The following is a 17,634-nucleotide window of genomic DNA, read 5'->3' as shown; positions in this document are numbered from 1 at the left end:
ACATTTGTAGTGATATTTAAGTGAAATAATGCAGATAATGTGCTTGATTCAATACTTATCGCATTGTAGTAACTGATGTTAAGAGAAATAAGACAAAATCATAAAAAATACTAACTCTGAATATTTAGCTTATAATTTCTTGTATATTTAATATTTTTATAGAAAAGAAAATTGTGCTGATGGTTGTCAAGTCTGCAATGAACGGACATCCTAAAGATGATGATATTGGTTGTGCCCTTTTCAGTAATTCTTAAAGGCTATTTATTTATTTCTTTGCTTCGGTTTAGGGATCCATAAAGAATGGGAATCAAAAGTAACTAAATTTTCCACAGTTTTACTCCCCAGGATTACAAGTTAAACTCTGAAAAGATGAGGGGTTTTTTTTGCAAATTCTTCCATCACCATATATGATCAACATTGATCAAGAGTCATGATCTTCCTGGGAAAACTTTTTAGTGTCATAAATTTCTGTCTTATTCTATTTTTCTTGCTATAACAACAACAAAAACCCACAACAGAATGGACCCCTTATTAAACAATTTATGTCTCACAGGTTTTGAGCTTAGAAAGTTCAAACCAAGCATTAGCAGACTTGGTGTGTGCTGAAGGCTGCTCCCTGTTTACACAATGGCACCTTGTTGCTGTGTCCACTTATGGCAAAGGGGCCAACGCTGTGTCTTCACATGGCAGAAGGGCTAAAAGATGAACAGATTCCTTGCACTTCTCTCATGATATCATTCATGAAGGTGTCTTTCCTCATGAGATAATCACCTCATGTCTCCAGCTCTTAGTAGTTCCCTATTGGTGCATAAGCATCAGCATATGCATTTGGGAGGGTGGCTGTCAAGAAGAATCTTTAATATTAAGTAGTATTTAATACTATCTTAAATATATGAATATTTAATATATGTTTATCTTTAAGCTATTATCTTTCCACTCTTATTTTAAAAGAAAATCATGAATGATTTCTTTATATTCTTTATATTTCTTGTTTTAATATGCCTTAACCTGCTTTACCTCTCATTTCCATTCATACCACTAACAGATAAACATACACATAAATACATACTTTGCTATCGTTGTCCCAGAAAGGAATTAGTTATCTCAACTTTTCTTTATATTCTACTGCTACTTATTTACAATTTCCACTGGAATCAGAGAGATTACTTTATTCTAGGTTATCCCCAAAGACAAATATCCTAGTATCCATAGCATCATTGCCATTCAGTCTCTTGAATCCACCACAAAATGTGGCTAGAAATGCTTAGCACAGTCTCCCAAAGCAAACATTGCTGTGATGAGTGACAAACTAAAACAATAGGAGCTGCTCCTGTTGCCATGGAAACTGGCCTTTCTATTTGAGTGTTTCCATCCCAGGATTCACAATCTAAAGCTTTGCAAAGGTACGCTGGTTTTAACTTCCCCACTGGTTAGCACTCACAACTCACTAACACTGCTGAGATGACTGACTTGGAAAAACAATGGGGGCCACCCCTTATTGCCATAGTTACCCAGTTTTCCAGTAATTTGCTTTGATAGGAAGTTAAGAGAGCTGTGTAGCAGCTGTCTACTGTACCAAAATCAAATGACAGATCAAGAGAAGAAATATGATAAGTTCCATGGAACTTAAATGCTTATCTTTGGAGTAAGTGTCAAGAATGGCTGTGTTTTTCTAACAGAATATATGTTCCACAATATTTTAATGGATCACAATTTAGATCATGAAGTGCTGGAACAAAATAAGCTTTGTCTTCCTGCAATGACATTTACATAAAATGCAAAAAACTCTTCTGGAAAGAAAAAGAAAGCACTACGTTTTTTAACACTGTTTTCTTCGGTAATCTTTTGAAAGCAAGTATTCTGTCAGACAACTTCAGACAGGTATTGGTTGAATTAGCTGCATATTTGTGACTAACCAGTTGTCCAAATGGCATTTTATTATCAAAAGGTTAATCAAAATATTGGTCTTGTAAAATGGTAATACATTTCCTTATTTTATTTTTTTTTTACTTAGAAGCCTTTTATTTAAGGTATACAAACTTCATTCATTTCATATATACAAATTTAGGAACATAGTGATTCTTCCCATTCTGCCCTCCATCCCACCCACACTTCCACCCTTATTCCTCCTTCCTCTCTTATTCCCATTCTTATTTTTTACTAAGATCTAGTTTCAATTAACTTTATACACACAAGATTAATCCTACACTAAGTTAAGAATTCAACAAATAGTATGAAACAAAAGAGAATGTAATTCTGTTGTTTGCAACACAATGTATGCAACTGGAAAACACTAAACTTAGTGAAATAAACCAGTGCCAAAAAGATATATACTTTATGTTCTCAATACTGGTAACTAATAAAGTATCTAAAGGTAATCTATAGAAATGAAATTCTCACTTTGGGATGTGATGACTTTGAACAGCCCCTGTCTAGACTATTGATGAACAGTTTTTTTGTTTATTTGTTTGTTTCATACATTTACTTATTTTAAAAAGTAAGATAAAAAGAATAGATTTTAAGAATTCTTAATATGTAATGGACTATCACAAGACTTGTTCAATGACTTGATCTATGAGTTAAGCTTTGTAGTTATCCCAATTCACAAGATGAGTCCGTGGTATCTCTGGGAGAAATTGCTTGCATTGCTTTTTTTTTTTTTTTTTTTGAAGTTTTTTTTTTTTTTTTATTTATTTGAAAGTCAGAGTCACACAGAAAGAGAAGGAGAGACAGAGAGAGAGGTCTTCTGTCTGCTGGTTCACGCCCCAATTGGCCACACCACCAGAGCTGTGTCGATCCAAAGCCAGGAGCCAGGAGTTTCTTCCAGGTCTCCCACGTGGGTGCAGGGGCCCAAGCACTTGGGCCAACTTCTGCTTTCCCAGATCATAGTAGAGATGCTGGATCAGAAGTGGAGCAACTAGGACTTGAACTAGCACCCATATGGGATGCCAGCACACTGCAGGCAATGGCTTTACCCACTAAGCCCCCAGCTGATACATTTTTTTTCTCTTTTTTAAAATTTATTTTGACAGGCAGAGTGGACAGTGAGAGAGAGAGAGAGACAGAGAGAAAGGTCTTCCTTTACCATTGGTTCACCTTCCAATGGCCGCCGCAGCCGGTACTCTGCGGCCGGCGCACCACACCAATCTGAAGCCAGGAGCCAGGTGCTTCTCCTGGTCTCCCATGCAGGTGCAGGGCCTAAGGACTTGGGCCATCCTCTACTGCACTCCAGGGCCACAGCAGAGAGCTGACCTGGAAGAGGGGCAACCCGGACAGAATCTGGCACCCCGACCGGGACTAGAACCTGGGGTGCCGGCGCCGCAGGCCCAGGATTAGCCTATTGAGCCGTGGCGCTGGCCAAGTTGCTGCATTTCTGACAGCATCATTTTGCATACAATGGACACTTAACCCATCCCAATTCAATCTCCTTTATTCTTTTCATTTTGCCATCTTACCTAAATCTATACAACATGTATTAAATACTCTCACAGAATTTAATCAAAGTTTAATTTTGGTCTAAATAAATGAATCCATGGCTCCAGACCACACTTATATCTGTGTTTTCCACTGTTCGCTGTAATACGCCTTGTAACATGAATATAGAAGAGAGACCATACTTTCCCCTATAACTGATATTATGCCTGATTCTGAGTTCTAATCAAGTAACAGGCATGGGTTAAGTCACAGCAAAATTTATCAGATAAGTGAACCAAGATGCATTTTTCTGGGTGCGGAAAGGGTAAGCAGGAGGCCCCTGCAGTTGTCACTGACGGCACAGAGAATGCAGGCATTGCTGCTGGCAAAGGCTGCAGCTCTCCCAGGCCTTGAGCCCACTGTGTGAACTTCTGGTTACCACACTGCTGCACCATGCTGGAGAAAGAGCTCAACCCACACTGTACCCTCCTCAATTCAGGCTCCTGCTGTCGGGCACCATCTTGAGACCCCACTCACCTGAGGTCCTGCAAAGCAGCTGAAAAACTTCCCTTAGCAGCATGGCCAACCCAGCTCTGTTAAGGTGTCAGGTGGCCTTATCCATCTACCCACAGTCCCAGGAGGCATCTGGGAAGCCCATGCTAAGCAGCTTGCCCTGCAGATGACTTCAGAAAATGATTTGGAAGCCTCAGCCACCCCCACCTACAACTGCCCCAGAAGCAGCCAGTTGGCACTGCCCAAATTTCCTTAGTCAAATATGATCAAGCTTGAGTGACTTGGCCCATCAAGACAGGCCAGAAGCAGCCACAATGCCCTATCCACCAAGTTAACTGCTTGGGATGCAGCTGAGCAGATTTCCCTAAGTGGTTCTCTCCATTGAGGCCCGTGAGAAGCAGTTGGGTGGCCTTGTACATCATTCTGTATCTCCAGAAGGCATGTGCAGCTCATTCTCAGAAGCATAGCTCACTGAGATGCTGAGAAGCAGTTAGACTGTACTGCTCACCCACTTGTAGTGTTGGCAATAGATGGGCAGAATGCCCTGAGCAGATTGGCCTCTAGATTCCATTATTCCACCTGTGTGGATACTAACGGGGCCTCCTCCTAGGCCCAGCAGTGCAGTCCAGTCCCTATACAGTCCTCAGATACTGAAAGCTACTGTGCTTCATCACTGAATGTGCAGCTCCACACCCATCTGGTCCTCTTGGAGTGTCCCTGCTCTAATGTGAGGTGCAGAAACTACCAGCCAGGTGCACTGTCTAAGAACAGCATCCCAGTTGGTAGTTCAATCTAAAAACCTCTGGAACCTAGGCCTCTGGGAGAATCATAAACATTGTCAACATTGATTATAATTGAAGAGAATACAGGGAAACTAAAGCCTCTACTTCAAGCTAAATTTAACGAAGCATATTCAACTAACAACTAACAACTTAGGACACATACCAGGAGAAAATATACTACCAAAGACACTATATAAAATTTCTAGAGGCAACTTACCTTTCAGATGCTCAAATACAAATTGAGGGACACAAGAAGCATGAAGAAACGTAGTAGTATCATTCTTCTAAAGAAGCAAAATACTCTAGCAACAGTTCCCAAAGAAGAGGTAATTAGTGAATAGCCTAATAATGAATTTAAATCACTCTAAGAAAACTTAATAAGATTCAAGAGAATGAAGTCTGAAAATTCAATGAAAGTAGGAAGAGAATTCATTATATGAATATGAAAGTCAGCAAATAGATATAGTAACAAAGAACCAAACCAAAATCTTGGAGCTAAGAATTCAAGGAATGAGATTTAAAAAACAGTTAAGACCAGGCAGAAAAAAATTTTTCAAGCTTAAAGACAGGTCTTTTCAAATAACACAGTCCAACAATAAAATATATAAATAAATAGAAAATAAAAAGAAAGAAAATAAAGATGAACAAGAGAAACAATAAAAGAACTTGAAAATCCTTGACACTTATGGGATATCTTTAGGTAAGTAAATCTCTGCATTATTAGTGTTGCAGAAGAATGGAAGCGAAAAATAAAGAAAATTGACTTCATGAAGTAGTTGCTGAAAAATTTCCAAACTTAGGAAAAGATGTGGACATTCAGTACAGTAAGCTATTAGACAACCAAAAATTATTTTCTCTAAACCCTGTGATGTGAGGAAAAGAGAAGATTAAAAATTTCTTGGAAAAATGAAATTAAAAGACAACATACATTTTTTATGAACTTTTTGAAGATCCACTGTATTACAGTCAACATGTTCAAAGTGGAATATGAAGAGAGAATTCTAAGAACCATGCAAAAAAAGTTTGAAGTCATATATAAGGGAAATCAGATTAGACTAGCAGCCAATGCTCCACAGAAAACCTATGGTCCAGGAGAAAATGAAATGATTTATTCAAAGCCCTGACAGAATAATTTCCAACCCAAAATGCTATAACAAGCAAAGTTAACCATCAATAATGAATGGAAATTAAATATTTCCAGGAAAGCAAAAACTGAGAACTCATCACATGAGATCAGCTCTACAGGAAATGCTTAAAGGATTCCTAAATTGATGACAAAAAGATAGAGCTACATGAAAGTTATAGTAAGTGCATAAAAGAGAGAGAAAAGAGTTTCACATCCTACCAATGTAGAAAACCACTAAACACTAAAGATGAAAAAGAAAGGAAAAAAAGAAAGAAGCAAAGGATATAAAAATAAATAAAACAAATTAGAAAAATGATAGAACAAACCATCTCTTAAAATAAAACAAGTTTCAACAAAGTTTTAAAACAATAAATCATGGTTTGTGTTTACTCTGATCATGGTGCAATACAACTAGAAATTAACAAGACGAACCTCAGAAACTACAGAAATATACAGAAAAATTAAACATTATCTGGAATGTTCAATGAGCTAATAGGGAAATCAAGAGGCAGATTTAATTAATTTATTAAAACTAAGCCAAAACATAACATACCCAAACCTATGGAATATAGAAAAAGCAAATTTTTTTTATTTATTTGAAAGTCAGAGTTACACAGAGAGAGAAGGAGATTTAGAGAAAGGGAGAGTTCTTCCATCCCCTGGTTCACTTCCCAGATGGCCGTATCAACCAGTTGCGCAGATCCAAAGCCAGGAGCCAGGAGCTTCTTCCAGGTCTCCCGCACAGGTGCAGGGGCCCAAGGGCTTGGGCAATCTTCTACTGCTTTCCTTGGGCCATAGCAGAGAGAGCTGGATCAGAAGAGGAGCCACCGGGACTAGAACCGGCGCGCATATAGGATGCCGGTGCTTCAGGCCAGGGCGTTAACCTGCTGCGCCACAGCACCGGCCCTGAAAAAGCAATTTTAAGAGGAGGGGTTGAAATCAGTAAGTGCCTACATCAAAAACAGAAAAAAAAAAAAATCAAATAAACAGCTTAACAATGCAATCATAGGAGTACGAAGCAGGAAGCAATGTAATGCAATATTAGTAGACGGAAAAAAAATGATCAGACCAGAAGTAAATTAAATAGAAACTAAAAACACAATGTAAGAGCTCAATGAAATGAAAGGTTGATTTTTGAAAAGATAAACAATTAGCTAGACTTACAAGAAAAATAGATAGAAGACTTAAATAAACAAAATCAGTGATGAAAAAGGAGACATTACTACTGACACTGAAGAAATACAAAGCTCATTATAGATTATTATGAAACTATATTCCAGAATGTTAGAAAACCTAGAAGAAATGGATAAATTTCTGGTCACATCTAACTGAGAATTACTGAAATTGAACCAATAAGATATAGAAAATATGAACAGACTAATAATAAGCAACAAGATTGAATAATTTAAAAAAATCTCACAACAAAATAAGGTCTAAGGAGCAGATGGCTTCACCTTCAAATTCTACCAAATCCATAAAGCTCTAACATCAGTTCCCCTCAACTATTCCAAAGAACTGAAAAAGAAAGAACCATTTCAAACTCATTCTATGAGGTCAGCAGTACTCTGACACCAATACCAAATGAGGACCTAACTAAAAACAAACAAACAACTACATAGTAATATCCTTGACAAACATAAATACAAAATCTGGCCTCAGAATCAGCCCTAAAGGCATTCCGATCTGGCTGAAAAGCCCATGAGAGTATTTCAGGCATGGAAAGCCAAGACACTCTGGCAAGAAAAAAAAAAAAAAAAAAAAAAAAAAAAAAAACCCTAAATGAAAGATCTCTGTGAGTGAGATCCCAGTGGAAAGAACAGGTCATCAAAGAAGGAGGTACCTTTCTCTGAAGGGAGGAGAGAACTTCCACTTTGAATATGACCTTGTCTAAACAAGATAAGAGTCAGTGAACTCAAAAGGCTTCCATAGCCTTGGAAACTCATGACTGGTGCATAGGGAGATTACCGATGCCATAAACAGGAGTGTCAATTTGTAAAGTCAACAACAGGAGTCACTGTGCACTTACTCCTCATGTAGGATCTCTGTCCTTAATGTGCTGTACATTGAGACTTAATGCTATAATGAGTACTCAAACAGTATATTTCACTTTGTGTTTCTATGGGGGTGCAAACTGTTGAAGTCTTTACTTAATGTATACTAAACTGATCTTCTGTAAAAAAAAAAAAAAAAAAGAAGAAGAAGAAATTATCAATTCCCAACTTGACTCTCACTGGGATTAAACATGACAATAGGTCTGCTCTGATTTCATCATCATTTAAAAAATCATTATTATTTTTCACTTTATGTTTGTGTGGGAGCAAACTGTTGAAATCTTTACTTAATATATGCTAAGCTGATCTTCTGTATATAAAGAGAATCGAAAATGAATCCTCATGTGAATGGAAGAGGAGAGGGAGTGGGAAAGGGGAGGGATGAGGGTGGGAGAGATGATATTGGGGGGAAGCCATTGTAATCCATTAGCCGTACTTTGGAAATTTATATTCATTAAATAAAAGTTAAAAAAAAAAAACACTAGCAAATCAAATTGAAAAGGACATAAAAAATAGATTATGCACCATGATCAAATAGGATTTATTCCCAGGATGGAAGGATAGTACATTTGCAGATCAATAAATGTAATATCTCACAAAAAAGAATGAAGAACAAAAACTATATGATCATCGCTGTAGATGTAAGAAAAGCTTTAAAGAAATGAGTTTGGAGTGCTTAAGCTGCCTCTTGGGATGTTTGCATCCCATATTGGAGAGCGAGTTCTAGTCTCTGCTACTCTGCTTCTGATCTAGCTTCCTGTTCACGCACTACCTATGACAAACCCACAAGACTACCTATGACAAACGCACATTGAATACCATATAGAATGGGAAAAAAACAAAATAGTTTCCTCTAAGATCTAGAACCAGTCAAGGATGTTACTTTCACCACTCTTAATTTCAATACAGTATGGAAAGTTTTGGAGCAATAAAACAAGAGAAAGAATTAAACGGCATTCCAATTGAAAAGGAGATTAGATTATTCTTATTTGTAGATTACAGGATTCTGCGTACAGAAAAACCTGAACACTCTACCAAAACACTGCAAGTGCTGATAAATTCCATAAGGTGGCAGAATAGAAAATCAACAAAAAAAGGCAGTAGTTTTTATGTAAACCAGTAACAAAATTGCATGAGAATGAAATTGAGGATATAATTCCATTCATAATAACTACAAAAAAAAAGAAAACAAAATGCCTAGGAATAAATGTAGTCAATGAATAAATAATCTCTGCAATGAAAATTATGAAATACTCATGAAAGAAATCAATGACACAAAAATTGGAAAGACAGAGGCTGGTATTGTATTGCAGTGGGCTAAGCCACTGCTTGCAGCACCTGCATTCTGTATCAGAGTACTGGTTTGAGTTTGGGCTGTTCTTGCTTCCAACCCAGTTTCCTGATGATTTGCCTGGGAAGGCTGCCAACAATGGCCTCAGATCTTGGACCCTGCTACCCACATAGGAGACCAGGATGGAGTTCCTGTCTCGGGTTTGTCCTGGACTTGACTTGGCTGTTATGGCTAGCTGGGGAGTAATTCAGCAGATAAAAGATTCTCTTTCTCTCTTTCTGCCTTCTAAATAAACACATCTTTTTAAAAATTGGAAAGGCAACTCTCATGTTTATGAATTGGAAGAATTAATATTATTAATATTGGTAAATGTACATATCACTCAAAATAATCTTCAGATTTGATACAATTCCTATCCAAAATTCATATGGAGACACCAAAGCCCTAAAGGATCAAAGAAATCCTGAGCAAAAAGAGAAACTTGAAGCACTGTAATCTGACTTTAACATAAACCAAATAGCGCCAGTAAACAAAATAACATGATTCTGGCATAACAACAGACACAAAGACCAGTGTAGCAAAATGGAGAACCCATAAATTCAGCCGCAGGAATTTATAGCCAAATGATTTTCAGCAAATACCATAAGAACATAAAGGAAATTGCTTTAAATAAATGGGGTTACAATTACCTGATATCCATACATAGAAGAAGGAAAAAGACCCCCTATATCTTACCATTTGTAAAAATTAACTAAAAAGAGGGGCCAGCACTGTGGCATACAGGGGTTAAGCCACTGTTTGTAGCACTGACATCCATATGGGCAGTGGTTGGACTGCCAGCTGCTCCATTTCTGATCCAGCTCCCTGATACTGTTCCTGGGAAAGCAATGGAAAATGGTTCAAGTACTTGAGTCCCTGCACCCAATTGGGAGACTTGGATGAAGTTTCTGGCTCCTAGCTTTGGTCTGGCCCACCTCTGGCCATTGCTGCCAGTTGAGAGTGAACCAGCAGATGGAAGATTTCTCTTTCTCTCTTTCTCTCTCTCTCTCTCTCTCTCTCTCTCTCTCTCTCCTTCTCTCCCTCTCTGTAAATCTGCCTTTCAAATACAAAATAATTAAATCTTCAAAAAATCTTTTAAATAATGGACTAAAATATATCAATCTCTGAAACATAAGACTGAAACTATGAAATAAATATGAGAAAACACATGAGAAATGTCTCAGGATTTTGTTCTGGTCAAGTATTTTTTATTGGATGATCACAAATGCACAGAAATTGAAAACAAATGACAATTGAGCATATAACAAGTTAAAACATGTTGAAGTCTTCTGATTTGATTATTGCTTACAACTCTTATTTGTATTCCTCAGAATAGTGGTCTTTTTGCATTTTATTTATAGAACTCTTTATTTAGAGGAGCTGTAAGCCTGTCACTATAAAGTAAATTGACAGTACGTTATAGCAAAATTTAAAGGAAGGAAGGCTGAGGGCAGGCAGCCCAAGGGGCAGGTTACTGCCAATGCATTTGGTGATAAAGTAGATGATGGCCCAAGCCCTTAGGTCCTTGCCACTCATGTGGGGGATCTGGATGGAGTACTTTGCTCCTGCTTTTGGCCAGTCCCGGCTTTTGTGGGCATTTGAAACTGTGTGTGAAATACATGACACCTGCTATCTTTGTATTAATAAATTTAAAAATCCATTTAAAAAAGACTGGTGAAACTGTCAATCCAAGTCTTCTTCTCAGTCAGCCAGGTTATCAGTTCTGATTCTCTAGATCCTGTGATAGTTCGTGACTTTCTTAGCCTTGGTTGTATCCATTTTTCTTCAAACTTCAGAGTTACATCATATTTTCCCCCAAATCTCTTCTGATTGTAAACGCAAATCGGCTGTTTCAAGTAAAGAATACTTAAAAAAAGTATTTTACTTAAAAATAACCTACCAATCTATGATCCTGATTTATCTTTGAGCTGATGATCAGTTATCTAAAACATTTATTTATTTATTTTGGGGGGGGGGCAGATATCTCCCACCTACTGGTTCATACTACAAATGCCCAAGAGCCAGGGACTTAATCCAGGCCACCCATGTGGTTGGTAGGAATCCACCACTTGAGCTATAACTGCTACCTTCCTGGATGTGCAGTAACAGGAAACTAGAACTGGGAATACAGACGGCACTCAAACCCAGGCGCACCAATATGGGATGTGGGACTCTCAAACAGTGCCTTAACCACTGTACCAAATGCAAGCCTCCCCAAATTCAGTTATTGTGTGGTCAATGTGTGGAGCAGTATGTGAAGCTGCCTCTTGAAATGCCAGCACCCCATATCAGAGTGCCTTTTTGAGTCCTGGCTGTTCTGCTTCCAATCTAGCTTCCTGCTAATGCACCTGGGAAAGCAGCAAATGATGGGTCAAGTACTTGTGCCCTTGTCGCGCATATGGGACACCCCGATGGGATTCTAGGCTCCTGGTTTTAGCCTGGCCCAGCCTCAGATGTTGTGGCCATACGGAGAGTAAACCAGTGGATGGAAGCTTCTCTCTCTCTCTCTTTCTCACTTTCTTTCTCTTTCTCTCGTTACTCTAGCTTTCAAATAAATAAATAAATCTTTTAAAAATCAGGTATTTTGACCAAACTATTTTTTTCTTCTTTAGTTAACATTGCATACTTTAGATTTTACTTGTGCCATGCATACTACTTTGATTTCATTTTAGAGTTTAAAAACCTATTTGTTAGAAAATTTTCAACATAGTAGAATAAAATGAAATGTATCTACCTTCAGTTTGTCAGTTCATTATAACATTTAAAAAATTTTTTAAATTCCAAGATCTTGAAAAGGCAAAAATACAATTAAATAACAAAACATAATATAACTTTCATGACAATGTTTAAACTATCTAGAGTTGTTTCAAATTGTTTTGAGTATTAAAGAACAATCAACATGATTTTATTATAAATGCTTTGTCATATAGAAAATCTAAAATTATTGATATCATACATTTCGATTTGCGTTTTTTTTTTTCCTTTTTGAATATTATCTCATGAAGAATAGTTTTATGCCATTGCACAAAAATTATAAATGTTTAACAGGGGATATAATATTTACCAGGGGTTTATGGAACAATGGAATTAATGAATATGTTCATTTTGTTGCAGAAAATTGTGAAATAAATAGATAGCTTTTTCCTAGTGCACATTTTCTATGAAGTTCTAAAGATCCCCTCATCTATGTATACATTTTAAGAAATTTTATAATAATATTTCAGCATACAGTAAAAAAAGAAGAAATATATCTTGTATACAGATGTTGTGGAGGCTTTATGTGAGTCTCTGTGTTTGAGTGCACATATGAATGTGTAAGTATGTGGATTTTCTTTAAATATTAGAAATACCGGCTGTGTGGATGACTTCCTTGGGTAAATAACTGCCCCGTTCCTGCTCTGTTTGTTCCTAGGATTATTCCTTAAATTATCCCTTGAGAAAACCTTCACATGGTAGGAAGAAATTTTAAAGAAATATTTTAATTTTTGTGGAGAATTTTGGTGTTGTCCCTAAGAGCAGGATATATAATTAACCCTTAAATATCCGTCACCCCAAATTGAGAACTAGAAAACTGTATCAAGTCTTCTCATATGGATTCTTTCATCTAGTTCCACCACTTTTTAATATTTTGAAGTGAATCCTATCCACATATATGTATTGCCAATGCAAAGCTAAATTGAGGAATACCCTTCTCTTTTTGGCATACCTACAACACCATTACCATACCTATAAACAAATTGAAGAACCACCTCTGGTAGGGATGGAGTGGCTTATATCAGACCTAGTCTTCTGTTGAAATAAGTAGGGTTTCTGAACAAAATAAATGAATAGCAAATATTTGAAGGATTTAAGAGATGCCAGAAGCAGAGAGAAATAGGACTAAATGGAATCCTTTAAAAGAAAAACATAAACCAGGTAAGATTCGCATTTAACACTGTTCTTCTTTTCTGCTATGAAAACTACAGACGGGGGCTGGCGCTGTGGCATAGCAGGTAAAGCCATTGCCTGCAGTTGCTGGCATCCCATATGAGCACCGGTTCAAGACCCAGCTGCTTCATTTCCGATCCAGCTCTCTGCTATGGCCTGGGAAAGCAGTAGAAGATGGCCCACGTCCTTGTGCTCCTGCATCCATGTGGGAGATCCAGAAGAAGCTTCTGGCTCCTGGCTTCAGATCTGCGCAGCTCTGGCCATTGCATCCAATTAGGGAGTGAACCAGCAATTGGAAGAACTCTCTCTCTCTCTCTCTCTCTCTCTCTCTCTGCCTCTCCTTTCTCTATGTAATTCTGACTTTCAAGTAAAATAAATATTTAAAAAAAAAACTACAGACAATGTGCATGTATGTGTGTGCATGTGTAAAAGCAATGCATCCAACACTCAACTGTAAATAATGTCTAATGTAAACTATTAACTGTCTCTGCTTTTTTATCTACCACATACAATTTTTATAGTCCATGAAACATGAGGGGAATTCTTTGAAGATGTTTCCCTCAAAGCTTCTACTTTCTGATAAGAATGCATAAACTCAGGTTCAGCAAATCATTCTCCACCCTCCTTTTTTCTAATTCTGAATGCAATTAAGATATCTTACAATTTTATCTATGAAGAGCTTGCAGTTAGGAGGCAATAAGCCAAAGACAGAGCAAAACCTGAACAAAACAAACCAAAACACAAAAAAAATCCAATGTGTCAGAACATGAGAAAGAGAAACAGTCTAGGTTACTTTAAAAAATGACTTATTTATTTACTTGAAAGGCAGAGTGACAGAGACAGGGAGTGGGGTTTTGGGGGGTGGGGAAATTGTCTATCCCCTGATAGCCATAAATGGCCACAATAGCCAGACTATGACCAGGCTAAAGCCAGGAGCCAGGAACTCCATCGTGGTTTCCCATGTGTGTTACAGAGAATCATCAAGTGATGCTGCATCTTTGGTGCATTAGCAAGGAGCTGAATTGGAACTCGAGTAGCAGGGGCTCAAACTGGCACTCCAGTACAAGTTGTTGGTATCCAAGTGGTGGCTTAACCCACTGAGCCACAATACTCACCCTAAGTTTGATGATTTAATTGCACTTTTGAACTAGCTTTTACCTCTTGCTTCCAGATTTCTTATTAGATAAAATGAATGTAGTTCTGTTTATAGCATCTGTTGGTTTTTTTTTGTTGTTGTTGTTATTTGCTGCCCCATATTTTTAACCAATGGAGTTTACCTACATCAGTTTAACAATACAAGAAAGCATATACTAAGTTATCAAAAATGGGGATACATTACTGTGTTATGGACAACCCACTTTGATAAACAGTGTTTTCTTGAGTCAATAAAACTATTTTAGGAGATTTACCTTACATGGCCAAGAGTTGTGCCAATTCTTAACATTTTCCCAGCTGACAGAACATGAATAATACAATCAAATAAGTCCCAAATCTGATTTTTTAAATTTTATATTTTTACAGGGGTTTCATTCACTGGCTGATAAAGTTATTTGCTTTTATTGTCCCTGGTAAATGTGGAAAATGAATTAATAGCATAAACACATTATCCTCACAAAGTTTCTGAGTTGGATGCCCTGTGTATTTTCTTCCCATTAATATAAGTCATATTCTGTTGAAGTAGTCATGGAAATATTTAATGATAGCTATTGCTTGCTTCCTGAACCCTTTTCCACTTTATTCGTCTCCAAAGGACAGACTCATAGATTTATCTATTTGAAAGGCAGAGTTACAGAGAGAAACAGAAGAGAGAGATCTTCCATCTGTTGATTCACTTCCCAAATGGACGCTACACCCAGGACTGGGCAAGATCAAAGCTGGGAGCCAGGAGTTTCATTCAAGTCTCCCACATAGGTGCAGGAGCCCAAATACTTGGGCCATCTTCTGCTGCTTTCCAGACACAGTTGCACAGAGCTGGATTAGAAGTTGAGCAGATGGAACTTCAACCAGCGCTCAGATAGGGTGCTGGCATCACAGGCAATGGCTTACCCCATTGTGCCAAGATGGCAACCCCCATAAAACAGTTTTTAAAAGCTTGGTCAATTAGGAGCTTATTTCATAGATTTTTACATATCAACTAAACCATCACTTATTTAATGTGAGTCCTCTTTTTACTTAAAAAATTATAGCTTTATTCTAAGTAGTAATACATATTCAATCATTTTTTTTAGAAAAAAGTTGATGCATCATTTTATTGGTGAAAATTTCAATGTTTAAAACTGTCAATTAACCCACAGATACTTATATTTACAAATTACAAATATTTATCATTCAAATTTTCTAATAAAATAATTCCTCATAATTCAAAATGTATAATATGAAATTACACATGTATGAAAATAGTGCTCAGAGTGACAAACCAATAGAGCCCTGAGCTAAGTTTTAGTACGTAAAAACATTTACTCATTTACGTTGTGGAAATAATGGTATTCATTTGAATTAAGGAAGAGTAGAGGCACTCAGCCCTCTGCCTCTCTGCTGAGCTGCCTGCCTGGCCTGCCCAGGTGTATTCTCTCCACTCAACCCTGTAACCTCGCTCTCCCCCAGTCTGAACGACTGGGCACTCTCTCTCAGGTCCTGTCTGGAGAAGTGCCCACCCATTTTTACGGATGTCCCTACCCTAATAAACCTTGCTATGTTGCTTTCCACTACTCTCTGTCTCATGTCTGAATTCTTTCTTGCGCGAAGACAAGAACACTTGCTTTCTCCGGTAACATTTTGGCAACCATGACGGGATTTTAAGAAGATATCCACGGCTAGCGTCGCGGCTCAATAGGCTAATTCTCTACCTGTGGCACCGGCACCCCAGGTTCTAGTTCCGGTCAGGGCGCCGGATTCTGTCCCAGTTGCCTCTCTTCCAGTGCAGCTCTCTGCTGTGGCCCAGGAAGGCAGTGGCGGATGGCCCAGGTGTTTGGGCCCTGCACCTGCATGGGAGAACAGGAGAAGCACCTGGCTCCTGGCTTCAGATCAGCGCGGTGCGCCGGCCGCGGCGGCCATTGGAGGGTGAACCAACGGCAAAGGAAGACCTTTCTCTCTGTCTCTCTCTCTCACTGTCCACTCTGCCTGTCAAAAAAAAAAAAAAAAAAAAAAGAGAGAGAGAGAGAGAAGACATCGAAGGTGTGTATTCCTTCCCTCAAGCAGGGCTGGATCTGTGGGAGTGACTGTCAATCATCTAGCACCCCACAGCTCTCCGAGAACGTGTATTTCCCCGGCCACGGCTTAGCTACGGCTGAAACTCCAGAGGGATTGTAAGGAACAGGAAGCCAACTAGGAAGAGCAGTTGGCTGAGACCCTGGAGACCCCCTGAGCTCGCTTTGGCTTCCTGGTGGCCAGACTGCGACCCAAGGACCTTGCCTCTCTCTTGGACAGACGCCTGGTTATGCTGCCTACTGCTGCTACTCGAGCAGGGCTTAGCTTTGAATTGAGGCTGATATTGGCCTTCCAGGGAAACTCAGACAACTAGGTAGTGGGCAATCATGAGCGATAGGAGAATTTGAACACCCACTCAGCCCACAGACATCAGGGCCTTTCCTTATACTCTCCTCCAGTTGAGATGCCAGACGGGCACAGTCGGAGACTTTTGAAGGAAGATGAGGACACTCACTCACTCACGTCTTTTCCTCTGTCACTTTCCCTCTTCCTCCTCCCAGTCTCCCCCCTGTCTTTGTTTCTCCTCATCTCCATTCCTATACTGCTGGCCTCCAGGAAAGGAGAGGGAAATTCCACAGGTCCCTCCACCTAAGGAAGGGAAAAGTCTTGACCCAATAACCCTTTCCAACCCGATAAATGTTTTTCTGTCTTTGCAGCTTATGGTAGCACTGGTGCATCTTGAAAAGTTCTTTTGTGCACTATTACTGTTGCTAAGCTTTGATTGCCTAAAACCAAATCTAAAAAGGAGCTAAAGTTAACTATCTGTTTTTAATTGATTGAGTGGTTGCAGTAGCCCAGATTGGATCTGGCTTTGGTTGAAATATTGAGTTGAATAGATTAAGATCTCACCTTGGTGGCTGTTTTAATTAGACTAGGCAATGCGAACTTCTGTTGTGTTATAAAGGATTTGCTATAGGAGGTTCCCAGCACTCTTGGTGAAACAGCGTACCTACCCAACCCCATGGCCAGTCCTGTTAGGCCCGGGCATGCGCAGTCTTCCCTCTAAGTAGGGCACCATGGCCTTTCTCTGCACTCTCTTCCAGTCAACGTGGCCTGTGGCACCCATGCAGGCACAGCCAGATATCTCTTGGGAGAGTGTTCCCCGGGCTGCTTTTTCCTCTCCATTTCCAATTCAATACCCCTTCTCTCTAGGAGAGGGGGGGAGAGGAAATGCCTCTGGCTACTGCTGGCCTTACAGGTTCCCCCACCCAAGGGAGGAAGAAACCTTAATCCATTAACCCTTTCCAACCTGATGGATGGGCTTTTCTCTTTGCAGTTAATGGA

General features: G+C 38.8%; 1 long non-coding RNA gene across 1 annotated transcript in view; it reads left to right on the top strand.

Annotated features, from left to right (window-relative positions):
- LOC138844073 (uncharacterized) overlaps nucleotides 1–837 on the top strand; it is a 212,686-nt gene extending 211,849 nt beyond the window's left edge. Inside the window, exon 3 of the long non-coding RNA XR_011379473.1 lies at nucleotides 163–837. This is a non-coding gene — a long non-coding RNA (uncharacterized lncRNA). The remainder of the gene's footprint in view (nucleotides 1–162) is intronic.
- The last annotated feature ends 16,797 nt before the right edge of the window (nucleotides 838–17,634 follow it).

This window comes from Oryctolagus cuniculus, chromosome 10 (assembly GCF_964237555.1).
Source record: "Oryctolagus cuniculus chromosome 10, mOryCun1.1, whole genome shotgun sequence".
Lineage (NCBI taxonomy): Eukaryota > Metazoa > Chordata > Mammalia > Lagomorpha > Leporidae > Oryctolagus > Oryctolagus cuniculus.
Note: the sequence above shows the minus strand (reverse complement) of the source record. Positions and strands in the feature narration are given on the sequence as shown.